At 45.0% G+C, this 18,862-nt stretch overlaps 1 pseudogene; it reads left to right on the top strand.

Annotated features, from left to right (window-relative positions):
- Positions 1-1,949: 1,949 nt before the first annotated feature.
- On the top strand, positions 1,950-15,087 carry LOC128314171 (DNA helicase MCM8-like; annotated as a pseudogene).
- The last annotated feature ends 3,775 nt before the right edge of the window (positions 15,088-18,862 follow it).

Genomic DNA, 18,862 nt, shown 5'->3' on the forward strand with positions numbered 1-18,862 from the left:
CAGGGTCAGGCGTTCCAGAGGGGCAGGGGCCAGAAATGTAGATTCTCTCAGATATCCTGGAGAGGGTGACAGGTCCCTACAAGTGCCTGCCAGACTTAGGGGGTGGGACTAGGACCTTGGGAGCTGGGTGATCTACCAGGAGCTTAGAGTACCACTGCTGGCCAGAAATGTGACTGGGGCACATGCCTGCCACCCATAGACTTAGCCACGACATGGGTGTCCAGCAAGAAACACTGAAGCTGGGCGTTACCTGTGAAAATCTGCTTCCCCCTCATTCTTCTGGAAGTGCTCACAGCAGACAGGTCACAGCAGGAAACACAGAATATTTTCACAACTGAGAAAATTACATCCCGTGTTTCCCCCTCCCCTGTAAGTTAGGCTAACAGCCCCACATGGAGAGAGATGTGCCTTGGAGTGCAGTAGGGCAGCAGCCGGTCACTACCGCCAACAAGAAGTCTGTGCATGGGGCTCCTGGGTGACTCGGTTGAGCAACCGACTTCAGCTCAGGTCATGATCTCGCGGTTTGGGAGTTCGAGCCCCACGTCGGGCTCTGTGCTGACAGCTCGGAGCCTGGAGCCTGCTTCGAATTCTGTGTCTCCCCCTCTCTCTGCCCCTGCCCTGCTCATGCTCTGTGTGTCTCTCTCTCAATAATAAGTAAATGTTAAAAAAAAAAATTAAAAAAAAAAAGTCTGTGTGTGCGGTAAGCTGCAGAGATCGGAGTGGTCGGTCACAGCAGCAGAGACAGCGGGGTAGAGACTAACACGCCTGGTGTATAGGAAGCACCAGCTCAGTAGTAGCTAGTCCTGGGACTGTTTGCTCCGTGACAGAACAGTGGACCTAGCTGATGTTGCCACAGGAGAATTAAAGAACTTCAGGTGACTGTAAGCAAGATAGAAATGTATTTCTCCTTTGCTTTCTCGCTGGAGCATGAGCTGTGTAGCATCAACAGGAAGACCCCAGAGTTAAGGACCCAGGCTCCTTCCATCTTGTTGCTCTGCCATCCGGAAGGCGCGGCAGCCACCTGGTCTCCGTGGTTGAAGATGCTCACTAGTCCCCCTCCCTGAGTCTGGGGACCAGCCAGGGAGAAGGGGGCTGGGAAAGGGGGCTGTGCTCCCCCCTTAAAGGCACAACACTGGATGTGCACATCCAGAATGTTCCTTTCCCATTCCTCAGAAGGAGGTTGTGGGCCACACCCAGCCCCAAGGGAGTCTGGGAAATGGTATTGGGAGACAACTAGCAGTCCTTGCTAAGATACTAAGATACCACGGGGATGTGGCGCCTCCATTTGGTGACAAATCGTATTGCTGATGCAGTAAGCCGCATACCACCAGCCGTGGGGGTGGGGAGGCAGAGGCTGCCCCTCTCCCCCCTCCCCCTCCCCCCTCCCCCCGGAGCCTGGGATTCAAGGTGAGAATCCTCCAGGGCAGGTCCCTTGCTTGGGCCAAAAAGTTGGCAGCATGCTGGCCAGCTACCTCCCGCCCCTTGATTGTGCCCAGAGCAGCCCCACAGGGGCCCTCTCCATCTCCCAGTCCCTCCCCCGGGCCTGCAGAGAGCGACTCTGAGGCTCTCAGACCATATGGTCGTTTCTCTCACCCCCACACTGCAACCCTGGGCTGGACCCGGTTCTGTCGGTACCATGAAGTCCAATGCCAGCTTCCAGATCTTGAATAAAGGGCTTTGTAAACTGTAAAGACGAAGGAAGAAGGCCTGCGGGGGGTGAGTGACATGCCCATGGTCACCCGGCTTGATGATGTGTCAAGTCACCTCAGTTCGCCCTCCCCCATCTCGGGGAGCCAGGACTGCAGTTCTAGGGCTTGGTACCCAGACCCAGGGCAGGAGCGTGGCGGGAAGTCAGCCAGACACTCAGCAAAGGAGCCGGGGCGCTAGTGGACAGGAGCGCACTCGGAGAAGCCCGGGCGCCGCGGGCAGGGGGAGGGCCGTGGCCGGTGATGGCGCCACCTGGTGGCGAAGTTCCGCACCTGCGCCCGCCCGCCTCGCCGGTGCAGAGAGCCGCCGAGTTTGCGGCGGAGAAGCGGGGCAGGTCCCGGCGGAGAGCCGACTCCCCTCCGGGAGATCCTGGGGGCGCACGTGTCCTCCCGGGGCCTCATCCGGAACCCGGGTCACCGGCCTCCGGCCTCAAGGATGAGCTTCCTTGCAAACCGTAGGTTGCCTCCGATAGAAAGACTCGGCCTTGGGTGGCTAAATTGGTGAAGCGTCAGCTTCGGCTCGGATCCTGATCTCACGGTTAGTGGGTTTCAGCCCCAGGTCCGGTTCTGCGCTGTGCGGAGCCTGCTAGGGATTCTCTCTGCCCCTCCCCTGCTTGCGTTTCCTCTCTCTCTCTCTCTCTCAAAAAAAAAAAAAAAAAAAAAAAGGACTCGGCCCTGGGGAAGCCGCGCTGCGTGGGAAGGGACGACACAAAACTGTGGCAGAGCTGTAGGGACAAAACCCGGTGAGGGGTGGGGGTGGAAGGTGGAGTCACATTTCCCCGGCGGCGTGGGAGCCCGTTCCAGGCTCTGCTGAAACGCGGGCTCCTATATCCGCAGCACAGGAAACTGAGGCACAGAGACCCAAAATGGTAAGTGACAGAGCTGAGCTGGACCCCAGGACTGCCTGATCTAAACCCAAACTCTGGCCCAGGATTACTTGCCCGGGCTCTACTGTGCCCTCCGCACCCCAAGCTTGCCTAGCCCAGCCCCTAGCTTGGGCATCCAGCCCAGGCCTGGAGAAGTTTGCCTTTATATCACCGGCCACAAGCCTGGGATGTTATGTGATGACCATTTCACCACTGCAAGGGGATCAGAGGCCCAGAGAGCTCCCTCACAAGTGCCCTCTCCGCCCTCCACTTGGGATGCTGGAGATGTAGAGGGCAGCCAGACCAGTGGTGTCTGTATCAGCTCATGTTAGGGACTGACCAAGGAGGTAGCCGGCCGCAGGGGGACCTCCAGGGAAGGTGCCTCCCTCCCTGTGTCATTGGCCCACAGGTTCCATATTGGATGCCAGGTGTAATGCAAAAGCTTCGTGGGGGTTGGGGGGAGTTCCTCATTTGCATTTCTTTAGCAGTGTCCCTGAGTTTCTGGACAGACTCTCAGAAACACCAGGGGTTCCTGGAAAGTGTGAATTAAGGATAAGTGTTCTATCACAGGAAGAAAGGAATTTTGGTTCTGATACAATCTGATTAAATCTCCACTTGCCTTTTGGTGAAACTCTCACTGAGAATCTAATACACCTCTGGGAAGGGGCAGGAAACCAATGTCCAGCTCAGTAAACTTGCAGGAAATGGACTCCCATTTAATCTCCACCAGTCAAGAAACAGAACACTGCCCCCAGGCCCAGAAGGCCCGTGGCCCTTTCTCTTTGGCCAAAAGCACACACAACCAAGAATAGGTTTAGTTTCTTTGTTTCTTCTAATGTTTGTTTATTTATTTTTGAGAGAGAGAGCGAGTGAGCACGAGCAGGGAAGGGGTAGACAGAGGAAAACAGAATCCAAAGCAGGTTCCAGGTTCTGAGCTGTCAGCACAGAGCCCCACACGGGGCCTGAACCCACGAACCCTGAGATCGTGATCTGAGCCGAAGTCAGGACGCTTAACCAACTGAGCCACCGAGGCCCCTAGTTTCGTTTTTTAAAACAGCTACAGTTGAGGGGCACCTGGGTAGCTTAGTTGGTCTTGATCTCAGTTGAGGTCATGATCTTATAGTTCATGAGTTGGAGCCCCACATCGGGCTCTGTGCTGATGGCGTGAAGCCTGCTTTGGATTCTGTCTCTCCTTCTCTGCCCCTTCCCTGCTTGTGCTCTCTCTCTCAAAAATAAATAAATAATGATAACAGTAATAAAAGTTAACTAAAAAAAACTTTAAGAAAGTGAATTTTTTCTACTATTGGAAAATAAGCACCTTTGGTGGGAAGAGGAACAGCTTTGAATGATTTTTAAATTTGATTACATTGGGGCACCTGGGTGGCTCAGTCAGTTAAGCATCCGACTTTGGCTCAGGTCATGATCTTGCTGTTCGTGGGTTCTAGCCTCTTAAAGATTCTTCCGTGTCTGGTTCATCTCTGGTTCACCTTCGAATCCTCCTCAAGACGTGAGGAGGATTTTGCAAATGTGTGGGAGGAATTTGTCAGTGTTTGGCCGCCTTCCTCCCTGCCTCTCTAGTCTACTTGGGGCCCGGGATGGGGGTGCTCCTCAGTTGGGCCGCAGGGCGTCTCGGCGGGGAGGCAGCGCCATGCTCCCTTAGCTGAAGCTGAGGGAACGAAGTCCTCCCTCTACCGCCCTGGGAGTTTGCTGCCCGGCCCTCTTGAGCGGCCTGGACTCTGGCCCGCTGTCCGGACAGGTCCTCCAGCTCCCACAGAGACTGAAAGGACACCCCACGCACAAGTGAAACCAGTAATTGCTGGGTTCATGGGCCAAGTAAGCGCAGCTGCAACTTTTTGTCCTGACCTTTCCCACCTGCCCTCAGACGCCCCTGCCTTGGCCTTCAGGGAGGCCGCTGGGAGGAGAACCAAGGGGAGTGCAGTGACAGTCCAAGCAGCCACCTACGCTCTGTCCTGGGACTGTCCCCAGGGCTCTGCTCCGATGCGGGAGCCACCACCCTGCAGCGCCTAGGGACACAGTTTGTGGTTTCAGCGTGGACAGACATCCCTTGGTGAGCACTTCTTGTGTGACGGCCCCTGAGCTTATTTCTTCCTCCCCTTTGGTTGCCTGTAATTAGGGGGTTTTCGGTCCCTTAACCTCCTTCGCTTGAGAAAATACTGACTAGAAGGCCGTTCGGTTCAGTTGGTGAGGTCCCGACTTCTGGGGGAGGAACCAACGTTCGCAGAGGCACCCTGGGCTTCATGTGGTTTGTCCGTTGCTGCAGCTGTTGGTATCTTTGGATAAAAGCGGCTGTGTTCTCGCTGGGAAGTGGGAAATGAAGTTTGATTCCTGAATGCAGCCCTTCCGGGCTGTGTTCTCCAACACTGGGCAGTCTCCTTTTGCAGCACTGCTTGGCCACAGTGTTCGTTAGACTCTGGAGAAAAATGACCAATGAGTGGATCCATAGACTATGATATTTGAAAATTTGGCCTTTAGGGGCGCCTGCGTGGCTCAGTCGGTTGAGCGTCCGACTTCGGCTCAGGTCATGATCTCGCAGTTGGTGAGTTCGAGCCCCTCATCGGGCCCTGTGCTGACAGCTCAGAGCCTGGAGCCTGCTTCGGATTCTGTGTCTCCCTCTCTGCCCTGCTCCGGCTTGTGCGCGCTCGTGCTCTCTCTCGCTCTCTCTCTCAGAAATAATAAGTGAATAAACTTTAAAAAAGAAAAGAAAATTTGGCGTTTAAATTTTTATTTGGATCTTGTGTATTTGTATCCATGTATGCTGTAAATGTGAGCTGTCTTCTCTACCTCTGGGTGGTGGTGTTAAAATTAATTTGTAAAAGAGCTCTATTTAGTTGATTTAAAGGCAAGTGCTTGCTAGGGGCACCTGGGTGGCTCAGTCAGTTAAGCATCCGACTCCTGATTTGGGCTCAGGTCATGATTTCACAGTGCGTAGTTTCGAGCCCTGCGTTGGGCTCTGTGCTGACAGTGCGGAGCCTGCTTGGGATTCTCTCTCCCTCTCTCTCTGCCCCTTCCTGTGCACTCTCTCTCTCTCAAAGTAAGTAAACAAACTTAAAAAAAAAATAAAGGCAAGTGCTTGTAAGAACTGGGTATTCTAAGACTCAAGTTCACATGATTTGGGGAAATATTTGACATTAGAGCTAATTTAGGGTTGTTGGTTTAATGAAAACATCTTTTTAGAGTTAGCACTAGATGCAGAACTTCTGTTCTACTGTGTTTACTGCAAGTCAGGCAGGTTCAGGTTATCTCTATTGCCAAATTTGTTAGAAAAAGGGGAAAAGAACCTTACAACTTTGATGCCTCCTTAAAGTCTTAGGGGTAATCCAAACATGATTACTGAGAACAAATAAACAGATGTAAATAATTACTAAACAGGTTTATCTCCTTCTTGCTCCTGTTACAGAAATCCTACTATAACAACAAACAGTTCACAATGACTACTTTTCACTAGAAACTAAGGTTTTTAAGAGTTAAGAATAGATATAATCATGATTACAGAAATAATAAGGGAAACAACTCGGGGTGCCTGGGTGGCTCAGTCGGTTAAGCGTCCAACTTCAGCTCAGGTTATGATCTCATGGTTCATGAGTTCAAGTCCAGCATCGGGCTCTGTGCTGATGGCTCAGAGCCTGGAGCCTGCTTCGGATTCTGTGTCTCCCTCTCTCTCTGCCCCTCCCCTGCTTGCATTCTGTATCTCTCTCTCTCTCTCTCTCTCTCTCAAAAATAACATTAAAACAAGAAGAAAAAGGAAAGTGAGATCGGTTATTTCAAGAGGGAAGACTTAGGACAAAATCTGAATGTCAAAAGCACAGTTGTAAAAGGTTTGTGAGAAGGGCGTCTCTGAAGAATGTTGTTGCGGTTGGGACTGAGAAAGGTTATGGAGTCTATAAAGCTTATTAAGGAGTGATCAGGGAAGGGAAGGGAAGGGAAGGGAAAGGTGAGGAAGAAAGCAGCACCAGGTAGACGTTGAGAGGTGATACACCAGCAGAAGCTTCAGCTGATTCCCTGAAATTGGCTCCAAAAGTTGGATTCTCCTTCAGAACCATCTTAAGTGGGGGCAAAGAGCTGGAATTTTATACTCTCCTATTGGATAGTCATTGGATGTGACCACCGAAGAAGAGGACATGACCTTGGCAAGGCAGCTTTCTTCAGTCAAGTCCATCCCTGATGGCGCCTGACTGCTGAGATTGCTGGCCGCGTCCCCACAGCTGAAAGCCCTTCTTCGTTCCTGGTGGAGATTCTGGTCAGCACGTCCCAACACGCACAACTCAGATCCACACAGCGCCCTGTGTATCCTAGTCCCAGTAAGCATATATCAACATGGGGGGTGACAGGGTAGGAAAAAGGAGGGACTGCATACATTTTTTAAAGCTTCATCTTATTGTTGGAAGTGCCTGGCTGGCTCAGTTGGTGGAGCATGAGATTCTTGATCTCAGGGTCATGAGTTTGAGCCCCACGTTTACTTAAAGTAGAGTTTACTTTAAAACAAACGTATTTTTAAAAAATTCATCTTGTTGGAAGGGATGAGGTTTAATATCAGAAATACACCAGGATAAGACTGGAATTTTTTTTCTCTCTCTCTGTTAAAATGATAGTTTTTGGGGCACCTGGCTGGCTCAGTCAGTGGGACATGAGACTCTTGATCTCAGGGTCATGAGTTCAAGGCTCACATTGGGTGTAGAGATTACTTAAAAATAAAATCTTTAAAAAAATGATATTTTTCTTAGCTATTGGTCTACTCGTAATAAATTGTAAACAAAGGTTTCTCTTTACTTTTAATGTAATCTTCCTAGAAAAAGTTTTCTGTGTTTTGCCCTAGGGTCTTTGATTACTTAAAGTTGAATCTTCTCAATATTAAAAGAGCTAAGTTTTGCTAACAACTATATAACTCTCTGTGTTTGCCTTTGAATCTCTTAATGCCACTGTAGCTAAATAGATAATTAAGATTATTAAGTTTTGTAATGATCCGTAATCCTATTCAGTCCTGTGCTTTAAAACATTCTGAGATTTCTGACAGATTTCCTAAAATTTAACTTCTAAATGAAGTGTCTCATTTTCTTTACTAATTAGGCTTATTTGGTATGTCAAATTATATGGGCAGCATCGTCAAATAAGTGATGATCGACCTTCAGAGGTGATATTGCATGGGTGAATGCTCTAACTGTTCCAGAAATTCCTAAGGTTTTGATATGCCCTGGTTTAATGTCATCACTTGTAATTCTAATGATTAAAGTGTTGTGTGTCACAGAAGTACCCAAAGTTCCTTATCATTTGCATCATAATGAACTCTAACCAGATCTTTAGCCACCGTCAGTGTTGACTCCTTTGTCATTTGTGGTCGTTGTTTGGCTCTGATGCTCTTGCAAAAGTGTTTCAGCTTTAAGGAGATTCATAGAGAGGACTCTTGAGAAATACAGCTCTCTGACAATTTGTGGAACTAATGGGAAGACTGCATTCGGACAGAATAATAAGAGGGGACTGGGTGAACTGAGGAAGGTGAGTTGTTTGATCAAAGTCTCAAATGCTAAGAAGGTTCTTGAAATAATGACAAATGCATGTTCCTTTTGTACATTGGAGGAAATTTTGTTAGCAAGAGCGAAAGACAAAACAAAGGCTTCCAAGGATGTTTGTCAGCATGGAGCATTTGCCATCCAAGAGACTGAAGCTAAAAACCTGTTTAAACTCATTGTCAGCTCGCTTCGCCATGTCCTTTTTGCTCATGAACTTGTTAAACAGGTTTGGCATTAGCACCCTTTGGGGGCAGCCCAAAATATGCAGATGACAAAAACAGAATGCCCATTTGAAGAGACCCATGTGTCCTTGTTGTTGGAGATTCAGGCTTGGGAAAGTGCCCAGTGCTACAGGCAGTACTCGGCATTACTCCATGCGGTGTGTTTGACTGTAACTCTTTGAACAGCTAGTTATTCTGGAGATGTTGCTTCGGAAGCTGGTGCCCTGGTGTTTGGCGATCAACGTATTTGTGGAATAGATGAATTTGACAAGATAGGTAATCAACATGAAACCTTGTTAGATTATGGAGCAGCAAAGTGTGGAGGCAGGTGTGGTTTGTAGCCTCCCTGCCAGAACTTCCAGGATTCTGCTGCAAGCCTGGCTGGAGGGTGCCTGGCTGGCTCGGTCGGAAAAGCATGCGACTCTGGATCTCGGGGTCATGAGTTCAAGCCCCACATCGGGTGTAGAGTTTCCTCAAAAATAAATAAAAACAAACTGCCTCTGAGAATTTTTAAAATTAAGTTTATTTATTTTCTCAAGAGAGATCGCGAGTGAGGGTGGGGCAGAGAGAAAGAGGGAGCAGAGAATCCCAAGCAGGCTCCGCACTTGTCAGGCAGAGGCTGATGTGGGCCTTGGTCTCACGAACTGTGAGATCATGACCTAAGCCGAAACCAAGAGTTGGATGCTTACCCGACTCAGTCACCCAGGTGCCCCAACTTCTGAGGATTTAAAAAGGGAGAGAGCCTTGCAGTCCAGATTTGACTTGGTCTTTCTGTTGTTACACTAGAAGTGAGAGACATGCCCATTTACTGTCTGAACGTGTGATTTACTATGCTAAGAGCTGGAAAGCAGAGAACCATGGTCATTTGAATGGTCCAGATTCAAATACTTCTGTACTTGAAGGGGTTTCATTCATTCATTCTTTTTTTTTATTTTAATGTTTGTTTATTCTTGAGAGAGAGAGAGAATGTGAGCGAGCAGGGAAGGGGCGCAGATAGAGGGAGGCAAAATCAGAAGCAGGTTCCTCGCTGTCAGCGTGGAGCACGACACAGGGCTTCAACCCAACCAAGATCATGACCTGAGTGGAAGTCAGATGCTCAAGAGACTGAGCCACCCGGGCGCCCCCTTGAAGTGGCTTCTGATACAACATTATCAGGAAGATTAAAGGTGCTTCCTGGAGGAACACTGGATACAATCCCCCACCAGCTGTGGAGAAGGTACACTGGCTATGCTCTGCGGTATGTCCGTCTGAGGCGATCCCCAGATGCTGCTCGAATTCCTCAAGACTTTTACCTTGAGCTCTGGAAACAGAGCCAGTGGTTAGATGGCTCACCAGTCACTACGAGGCAGCTGGAGTCTCTGATTTGTCTACATCAGGTTCTATGCCAGCAGTGCAGAGCCTGCTTGGGGTTCTCTCTCTGCCCTTCCCTCACTCTCCCTCCCTCTCTCTCTCTCAAAATAAATAAATTAAAAAAAAAAAAACTTAAAAAAAAAAGGCCAAAGGTTTACCACCTTCAAACTGGTACACCGTGTAAAAGGACTACCAAGCTAGGACCTCCTGGGAGGTCCTAAAAAGAATTAATTATTGAAGAACTGGAAAAAAATAAGCGCCCCCCCCAACTTCTGGAAGATGATACCCCAAAAGTAATGTAATAGGGAAAGGTGTTGATTTATATTTTTTTATGATTCTTGTTTGAAACATTGCTGGTTCTCTAATGTTTGCTCTTCCAGATTTAAGAAAAAAATTTTTTGTTTTAAGCTATCTATGACTTACAGAAATTGGTACAATATTCCTTTGTAAACAAACATAAAATATAAATATTTTCCTCCCTACTCCATCCCTCCAAAATTCAGAAACTCTCAGTGCATATTCTTATATTCTCATGGCAACAGAAGTATTTACATAAGTTCAATAAGGCCCTGTTCTCCTTCTGACAAGACAGTTGGAAACGTTAGATTACCAAGACTTTGGCTGGAATGTCCTATTTGAGACAGACATGTGGAGACTCACATATGACAGGCAGCTCTCAGGAACTAAGGGTGACTTGATGGCACCAATGAACCCTTTGGAAAAATTGGCCGGGTAGCTTTTGCTTACAGGGTTGCTGGTAGCCTTATCAGGCGAGTAAAGAAGGTCACTTCTTAGCGGGTACGGGGACCTCAGGATACTTTGGGAACCTTCAGAAGAGAGGACTTCATCTGAAACTATAGGCATTGCAGGCAGACTCTGAGGGCAAGTATTTGGCTTGGCTGTTTGGCCTTGAGAGGCTGTTAAGTTCCAGCAAAGCTGAAAAGAGGCTGAAAAGTTCCAGCCAAGCAGAGGAAAACAAAATAAAAGACAAAAACCCCCGATATGGCCAGTCACATTCTCGCCACCCTTATGTAAATAATTAGGCCGACTTTGGTAAAGCTGGACAAAATAAATTCGTCTTAATTTGCCCATCTTTGGAAATGAGGGTGATTTTAGAGAAATTATGTGTCAGTAACATACCTTAGTAGATGTTCGATCAACTGAGTGTTGTTTGCCTATGAAGCTGGGCTGGACTCTGAATTCTGGTTTCCTCGAATATCTGGCTATGACTCTCCAAACTGAGGTGTCCAGTCTTCTTCCATTCTCTTGACGTGGCATCACTGGGAACTGAAACTGCCCTTTTTCCTGAAGCCCTGCAGACTGAAGCCAGACGACTTGAGGTAAACTCCAGAGAAACTGTCACAACGGCCCGTGTTGAGACCTATTTGCTAATTCCTATAGACACCTTTACAGGTTGGGTTGAAGCTTCTCTATGCATCCAGAGGAGGCCTCGGAAGCTGTCGAAACACTTTTAAATGAAATAATTCCTACATTTGGATTGCCACTAACAATTCAGAGTGACAAGGGAGTGGCATGTATGGTGAAAGTCACACTAAGTGTCCAATGCCTTGGCCATTCAGTGGAAATCACATGCTCCCTGGAAAAAATGAACCCTGTACTTAAAAGAACTTTGGCAAGGGGAGCCTGGATGGCTCAGTCGGTTAAGCATCCAACTCTTGGTTTCAGCTCAGGTCATGATCTCGTAGTTTGGTGAGTTCAAGGCCCACGTCGGGCTCCGGGCTGACAGCATGGAGCCTGCTTGGGATTCTCTGTCTCCCTCCCCCGCTCGTGCTATTCTGTCTCTCTCAAATAAGTAAACTTAAAAAAAAAATTAAAAAAAAAAAAACGACTTTGGCAAAAATTTGCCAAGAAACCACTTGGGAAAGAGCTTTGCTGGTTGCCCTGCTTTGGGTAAGAGTAACCTCTAGAAGTAAGTATGGTGTAAGCCTGTTATAAAATATTATATAGAAGACACTTTCTATACTCTTTTCATGACTTAGGAGTTCCTGATGGGGCTCGCATTAGGAAATCGGATCCTATCAGGTACATTCAACCATTGGGAAATACTCTAAGTTTGCTTCTGGCAGGTTGATGTACCCCCCTGTCCCAGATGTGCCCTTACACTGCCTGAACATGCTGGAGACTGGTGTCACTGAACACCTGGGAGAGCAGGCACCTGGAGTACCAATCCAACCTCACTGGACGGGACCTCTTATGAGGTGCTGTTGACCCCCCATTCTTCAGTGAGCTTAAGGAGAATTAAGTGGATTCACCACCACATTGAGCTGGTTCCACAAGAATCCACAGTTTCCCGGCACCCTGTCAAGGAGAACATCAAAAAGGATCCTGCTTGGACTAGTGATGGAACTGAAACTACTATTTTGGGAAGCTGGTCCCAAGAAATCAAAGGATATTTCTAAATACATAAAGTTTCTGTTCCTCTAACCCTGATCTAACCCCATTTCAGCTGGAAGTAACTAGAGTGGTCATTGTCCCAATTCCCGCATGAGTGAGGGATGATCAAAAGACAGTGGGGATTGAAACCCGTAACCAACAGCATTAATAAGCATAGGTGCAACCCTTTACCAAGACCTTTCTGTTTGCCCTTAAATACCCTCCCTCCTCCTCCAGGGAGGCAGAGCGGAACCTTGCCCTCTGGTCCTTCGTTGGGCTGCCTCTCGCTTAAACACTTTCCTTGCTGCACACTCCCTGTCTCAGTGATTGGCTTTGCTGTTATCAGGCAAATGAACTTCGGTTTGGTTACACTTGGGACATGATGGTTGTCCTGTAGCTTGATGATAGGTGGCCTGCGGAGCCATCTTTTAAAATATCAGCTTCAATGAGGTATTATTTAGGTCATTAAAATTCACCCGTGAAGGAGGGAAGGAACGATAAGGTCAGCCAAGGCCTTCTGACTGGTATAATAAGACTATACCAATATTTATATCTGTACTGTTAGAGATATCATGTATCCATTTATATATTTTAAATAGTTTTCTTTCCCCTTTTCCTCATTATCGTATATAGGCTGTGGTTAAATTTACCATTTAGTATGGGGGGTCAGCAAATTTTCTATAAGGAGACCACAAAATTATAAACACCCTGTCCCCCTCACCCCCAAATGAGCCATGAGTCAGTTTTTTAGAATCTGAGAGCTATTAAATGTTTGTTACAATGATTTGCCTCTGCTGCCCACAGACCGTTCACATACGAACATGGCTGGGCACCAACGGTGGCCAGCGTGGCTCAAATTTGTAGAACTTCCATGCATCATGAAATATTTTTTTCAACCATTTAAAAATGTAAAATTTAGGGGCACCTGGGTGGCTCAGTTAGTTAAATGTCTGAGACTTTGGCTCTGGTCATGATCTCACAGTTTGTGAGTTCAAGCCCCCTATAGAGCTCTGTGCTGACAGCACAGAGCCTGCTTTGGATCCTCTGGCCCCCTCTCTCTCCGTTCCTCCCTCCACCTCAAAAATAAACATTAAAAAAAATGTAAAATTCATTCTTAGCTCAAGGGCCCTATTAAAAATAGGCAGTAGGCTGGATTTAGGGATATCCTGTGTTTCACTGACCTTCCTTTAGTCCATAGGCTGCAGGATACAAATAAGGGGTAACTAACAGAACTAGAAATGTGTAAATTACCTGAGGGGTTTTGTAGATACTGGGGAGATAGTAGGTTGACTCCCTGGACTTAAAATAAAAATTAGCAGACTTTTTAGGTTTGAGAAAAAGTGGAATTCCCATATACGCCTCCCCTCTTCCCCCCCTCTTGTTAACATCTTGCATTGGTGTGGTACATTTGTTATGGTTGGTGAACCAATAATGATGCAGTATTATTAACCAAAATCCATACTTTACATTAGGGTTTGCTATGTTGTACACTCGATGGGTTTTGATAAATGCGTCATGTCACATATTCATCACTACAGTATCCTACAGAATAGTTTCACTGCCCTAGAAATGCCCTGGGCCCCCTGAGTCCCTCCTTCCCTTATCCCTGAACCCCTGGCAACCACTAATCTTTTTACTGCCTCTACAGTGTTGCCTTCTCCAAATATCATATAGTTGGAATCTCTCAGTCTATGGGCTTTCAGATCAGCTTCTTTCACTTAGTGATAATAACACTTAAGGCTCTTCCATGTCTTTCAGTGGCTTGATGGCTCATTTCCTGGCATTGACTGACACCCCATTGTAGGTGGTACCACCATTTATCTGTTTTTCCACCCATTGAAGGATATCTTGGTTTCTTCCAGTTTTGACAATTATGCATAGAGCCACTATAAACATTCACTTGCAGGTTTTTGTGTGGACATATGCTTTCAACTCATTTGGGTAAGTAGGAGCATGATTGCTGGCTGGTAATTATGAGTACATTTAGGTTTGTGGGAAACTGCCAAAGTGGTGGTACCATTTTGCATTCCCTTCAGCAGTGAGTTCCTGTTGTTCTACATCCTTGTCAGCGTTTGGTGTTGTCAGTGTTTTGGATCTTGGCCATTCTGATAGGCATGTATTGGTATCTCAGTATTGCTTTACTTTGCATTTCCTTGGTGACATATGAGGTTGAACATCCTGTCATTGGTTCCTTTGCCATCTGTATGTCTTCTTTGGTGAAGTGTCTGTTCAGATCTTTTGCTTCCTTTTTAATTGGGTGTTTGTTTTCTTACTGTTTTAAGAGTTGTGTGTGTTGGATACAAGTCCTGTGTTGGATACATGTGTAGTTTGCAAATATTTTCTTCTAGTTTGTCACTTGTCTTTCTACTCTTTCAGCAGTGCCTTTCACAGAGCAGAAGTTTTTTTAAGTTACTATTGATAAGGCCTAGTTTGCCAGTTTTTTTCGTGAGTTGTGCTATTAGTGTTGTATCTAAAAAGTTATTGTCAAGGGGCACCTGACTGGTTAAGCGGGTGGAGCATGTGACTCAATGTCGGGGTTGTGTTTGAGCACCATGTTGGGTGTAGAGATTACTTACATGAAAATAAACGAAAAGTCATTGCCAAATGCAAGGTCACCTAGATTTGTAGCAGCTTTGTGTTCCATATTCAGGTCTATAATCCATTTTGAGTTAATTGTTTTTGTGAAAAGTGTAAGATCTGTGTCTGGGTTCATTTTTGTCCATGTAGATATGCATTTGTTCCAGCACCATCTGTTGAAAAGGGCATCCTTTCTGTATTGAATTGCCTTTGCTCTTTGCCAAATATCAGTTGACGAAATTTGTGTGGGTCTGTTTCTAGGCTCTCTATTCCACTGATGTATTTTATGGTTTTTTTGTTTTGTTTTGTTTGTTAGTTTCTTTAGCCAGTACAACTCTGTCTTGATCACTAAAACTTACAGTCAGCCTTGAAGTTAGTTAGAATCAGTCCTCTGACTTTGTTCTTCTCCCTCAATATTGTGTTGACTATTCTTGCTCTCCCCTTGCTTCTTTCCACATAAATTTTAAAATCAGTTTGTTGATATCCTCAAAATAACTTGCTAGGATTTTGATTTGGTTGAACTGACACTTTAATAATATTGAGTCCTTCTATCCATGAACATGGAATATCTCTCCATTTATTTAGATCTTTGACTTCCTCCACTGGAGATCTTGTACATATTCAGTTAGATTTATATACATAAGTATTCCATTGGGGGGGGGTCCTAATGTAATTTTTTTTTTAATTTCAAATTGTTCATTGCAATTGACTTTTGTATATTAATCTTGTATCCTAAAAACAGCTTGATTTAGTGGCAGGAGTTTTTCTGTGAATTCTTTAGGGCTTTTTACAAAGATCATATCATTTGTGAATAAATACAGTTTTATTTCTTCCTTCTCAATCTGTACCTTTTATTTCCTTTTATTGTCTTATTGTATTACTTAGGACTTCCAGTATCATATTGACTAGGAGTGGTGAGAGGGGATATCCTTGCCTTGTTGCTGATCTTGGGGGAAAGCATCTAGTTTCTCATCATTAAGTATGAGGTTAGCTGTAGGTCTATTTGTAGATTTATCAAGTTGAGGAGGTACTCTTCCATTCTTTTTTTTTTTTTTTTAAAGTTTATTTATTTTGAGAGAAAGAGAGAGGGAGAGAGCACAAGCAGGGGAGGGGCAGAGAGAGAGGGAGAAAGAGAGAATCCCAAGCAGGTTCTGCACTGTCAGCATGGAGCTGGATGCGGGGCTCAAACTCACGAAATGTGAGATCATGACCTGAGCAGAAACCAAGAGTCGGATGGTTAACTGACTGAGCCACCCAGGTGCCCCGGGAATCTTCTATTCCTAGTTGACTGTGAGTTTTTGTCATGAATGAATATTAGATTTCTTAAATGCCTTTTCTGCACCTATTGGTATGCTCATGTCATTTTTCTTCTTTAGCCTGTCATGTGATGGATTATTTTAATTGAATTTTGAATATTAAATTAGTCTTGCATACATGGAATAGCTGTTTGTGGTATATAATTCTTTTAATGCAATATTGGATTCTATTTGCTACAATTTTGTTGAGGATTTTTGTATCTATGTTCATAAATATTGGTCTGTAGTTTCCCTATCTTGCGATGTCTTTGTCTGGTTTTGGTATTGGGGTAATTTTGGTCTCATAAAATGAGTTAGGAAGCATTTCCTGAGCATCTATTTTCTGGAAGAGATTGAGAACTGGTATTTCTTTTCTTAAATGTTTAATAGAATCCCCCAGCAAACCATCTGGGTCCAGTGCTTTCTGTTTTGGAAGGCTATTAATAATTGACTTGATTTCTTTAATAGATATAGGCCTATTCAGATTATTTCTATGTCAGTTTTGGTAGACTGTTTTTCAAGGAATTGTTCCGTCTCCTCTAGATTATCAGATTTGTGGAGATAGTTGTTCATAATATTCTTTTATTATCCTTTTAATGTCCCAGGATTGTAGTGATGGCCTCTTTCATTTCTGATAGTAATAATTTGTGTCTTTTATTGGTTAGCCTGGCTAGAAGTTTATTAATAAAAAAAAATCATTCTTTGATTTTTTTTTTTCTCTGATTTTGTTTTCAATTTCATTGATTTCTGCTTTAATCCTTCTGATTACTTTGGATTTAATTTGTTCTTTTTCTAGTTTCCTAAGGCAGAAGCTTTGATTATTGATTTTAGGCCTTTTCTTTTCTTCCCCTCCCCTCCCCTCCCTTCCCCTCCCCTCCCTTCCCCTCCCCTCCCCTCTCCTCTCCTCTCCTTTTCTGTAGGCTCCATGCCCAATATGGGGCTCGAATCCATGACCCTGAGATCAAGAGTCATATGCTTCACCAATTGAGCCAGACAGGGACCCCTCTTCTTTTCTAATAGGTGCATTTAATGCTCTAAGTTTTCCTCTAAGGACTGCTTTTGCTGCATCCCACAAATCTTAGGTTTTATTTTCATTTCGTTCAAAATCTTTCTCTTGAGACTTCTTTGACTCATGTGTTATTCAGAACTGTGTTGTTTAGTCTCCAGGTATTTGGGGGACTTCCCAGCTATCTTTCTGTTATTGATTTCCAATTTGATTCCATTGTGGTCTGAGAACATATTTAACATGGTATCATTCTTTTCATTAAAAAAAAAAAAAAAAAAAAGGCATTTTGTAGGGGAGGCAGAGAGAGGATCCCAAGCAGGCTCTGTGCTATCAGTGCAGGGCCTGACTGGGGCCCAAACTCATGAACTATGAGATCATGACCTGAGCTGAAATCAAGAGTTGGACACTTAACTTACTGAGCCACCCAGGTGCCCCTCTTTTAAATTTGTTAAGGTTTGTTTTATGGCCGAGAATGTGGTCTATTATGGTGAATGTTGCAGGTAAGCTTGAGAAGAATGTGTATTCTGTATTTTGAGTTGAAGTATTTTGTCAATTAGATTGAGTTCATTGATGACACTGTTTAGTTCAACTATGTCCCTACTGATTTTCTGCCTGCTGGGTCTGTCACTTATTGAGAGGGATGTTGAAGTCTTCAGCTGTGATAGTTGGATTTGTCTATTTCTTCTTGCAGTCCTAGGGACTTTTTCCCCATGTATTTGATGCTTTGTTAGGTGCGTATACATGAAGGATTTTTACATCTTCTTAGAGAAGTGACTTCTTTATTGCCTTTCATTTAATCATTGATATCTGATTATTTTTTATTTTTTTCCAGTAAGGGGGGGTTGTTTTGTTTAAAAATCATTTTATTTTTGGGGCACCTGGGTGGCTCAGTTGGTTAAGCGTCCAACTTTGGCTCAGGTCACGATCTTGCCGTTTCTGAGTTTGAGTCCCGCATCGGGCTCTGTGCTGACAGCTCAGAGCCTGGAGCCTGTTTCGGACTCTGTGTCTCCCGCTCTGCCTCTCCCCCACTCGCACTCTGTCTCTCTCTCAAAAATAAACGTTAAAAAAACTAAAAAAAAATCATTTTATTTTTCATCGTAAGTGTACTCCTTAATCCCCATCCTCTACTTCTCCCATCTCTTCCCCACCCGCCTCCCCTCTGATAAACATCAGTTTATTTTCTATAGTTAAGAGTCTATTTCTTGGTTTGTCTCTCTCTCCGTTTTCCTTTGTTTTTTAAATCCCACCTATGTGTGAGATCATATGTTTGTCTTTCTCTGACTTTCTTTGCTTAGCATTACACTCTAGCTCCATCCACATCGTTGCAAATGGCAAGATTTCATTCTTTTTTTTTATGGCCGGATATTCGTGTGTGTGCGCGCGCGCTCACGCGCACGTCACATCTGTATCCATTCATACATCAACGGATACTTGAACTGCTTCCATAGTTTGGCTATTGTAAATAATACTGCAATAAACATCGGGGTGCATGTATCCCTAGTGTTTTTGTATTTTTTGGGTAAATACCCAGTAGTGTGATTATTGGATCATAGGGCAGTTCTATTTTTAACTTTTTGAGGAACTTCCACACTGTTTTCCACAGTGGCTGCACCAGTTTGTATCCTCAGCAATAGTGCACAAGGGTTCCTTTTTCTCCACATCCTTGTCAACACTTGTTTCTTGTGTTTTTGATTTTAGCCATTTTGACAGGTTTGAGGTGGTATGTCATTGTAGTTTTGATTTGCATTTTCCTGATGAGTGATGAAACATCCTTTCATGTGTCTGTTGACCATATGGAGGTCTTCTTTGGAGATATGTCTGTTCATGTTTCCTGTTCATTTTTAATTGGATTATTTGGTTTTGGGGTAGTGAGTTGTACCAGTTCTTTATGTATTTTGGATACTAACCCTTTATTGAATAGG

This window comes from Acinonyx jubatus, chromosome C1, assembly GCF_027475565.1.
Source record: "Acinonyx jubatus isolate Ajub_Pintada_27869175 chromosome C1, VMU_Ajub_asm_v1.0, whole genome shotgun sequence".
NCBI classification, from domain to species: Eukaryota; Metazoa; Chordata; class Mammalia; order Carnivora; family Felidae; genus Acinonyx; species Acinonyx jubatus.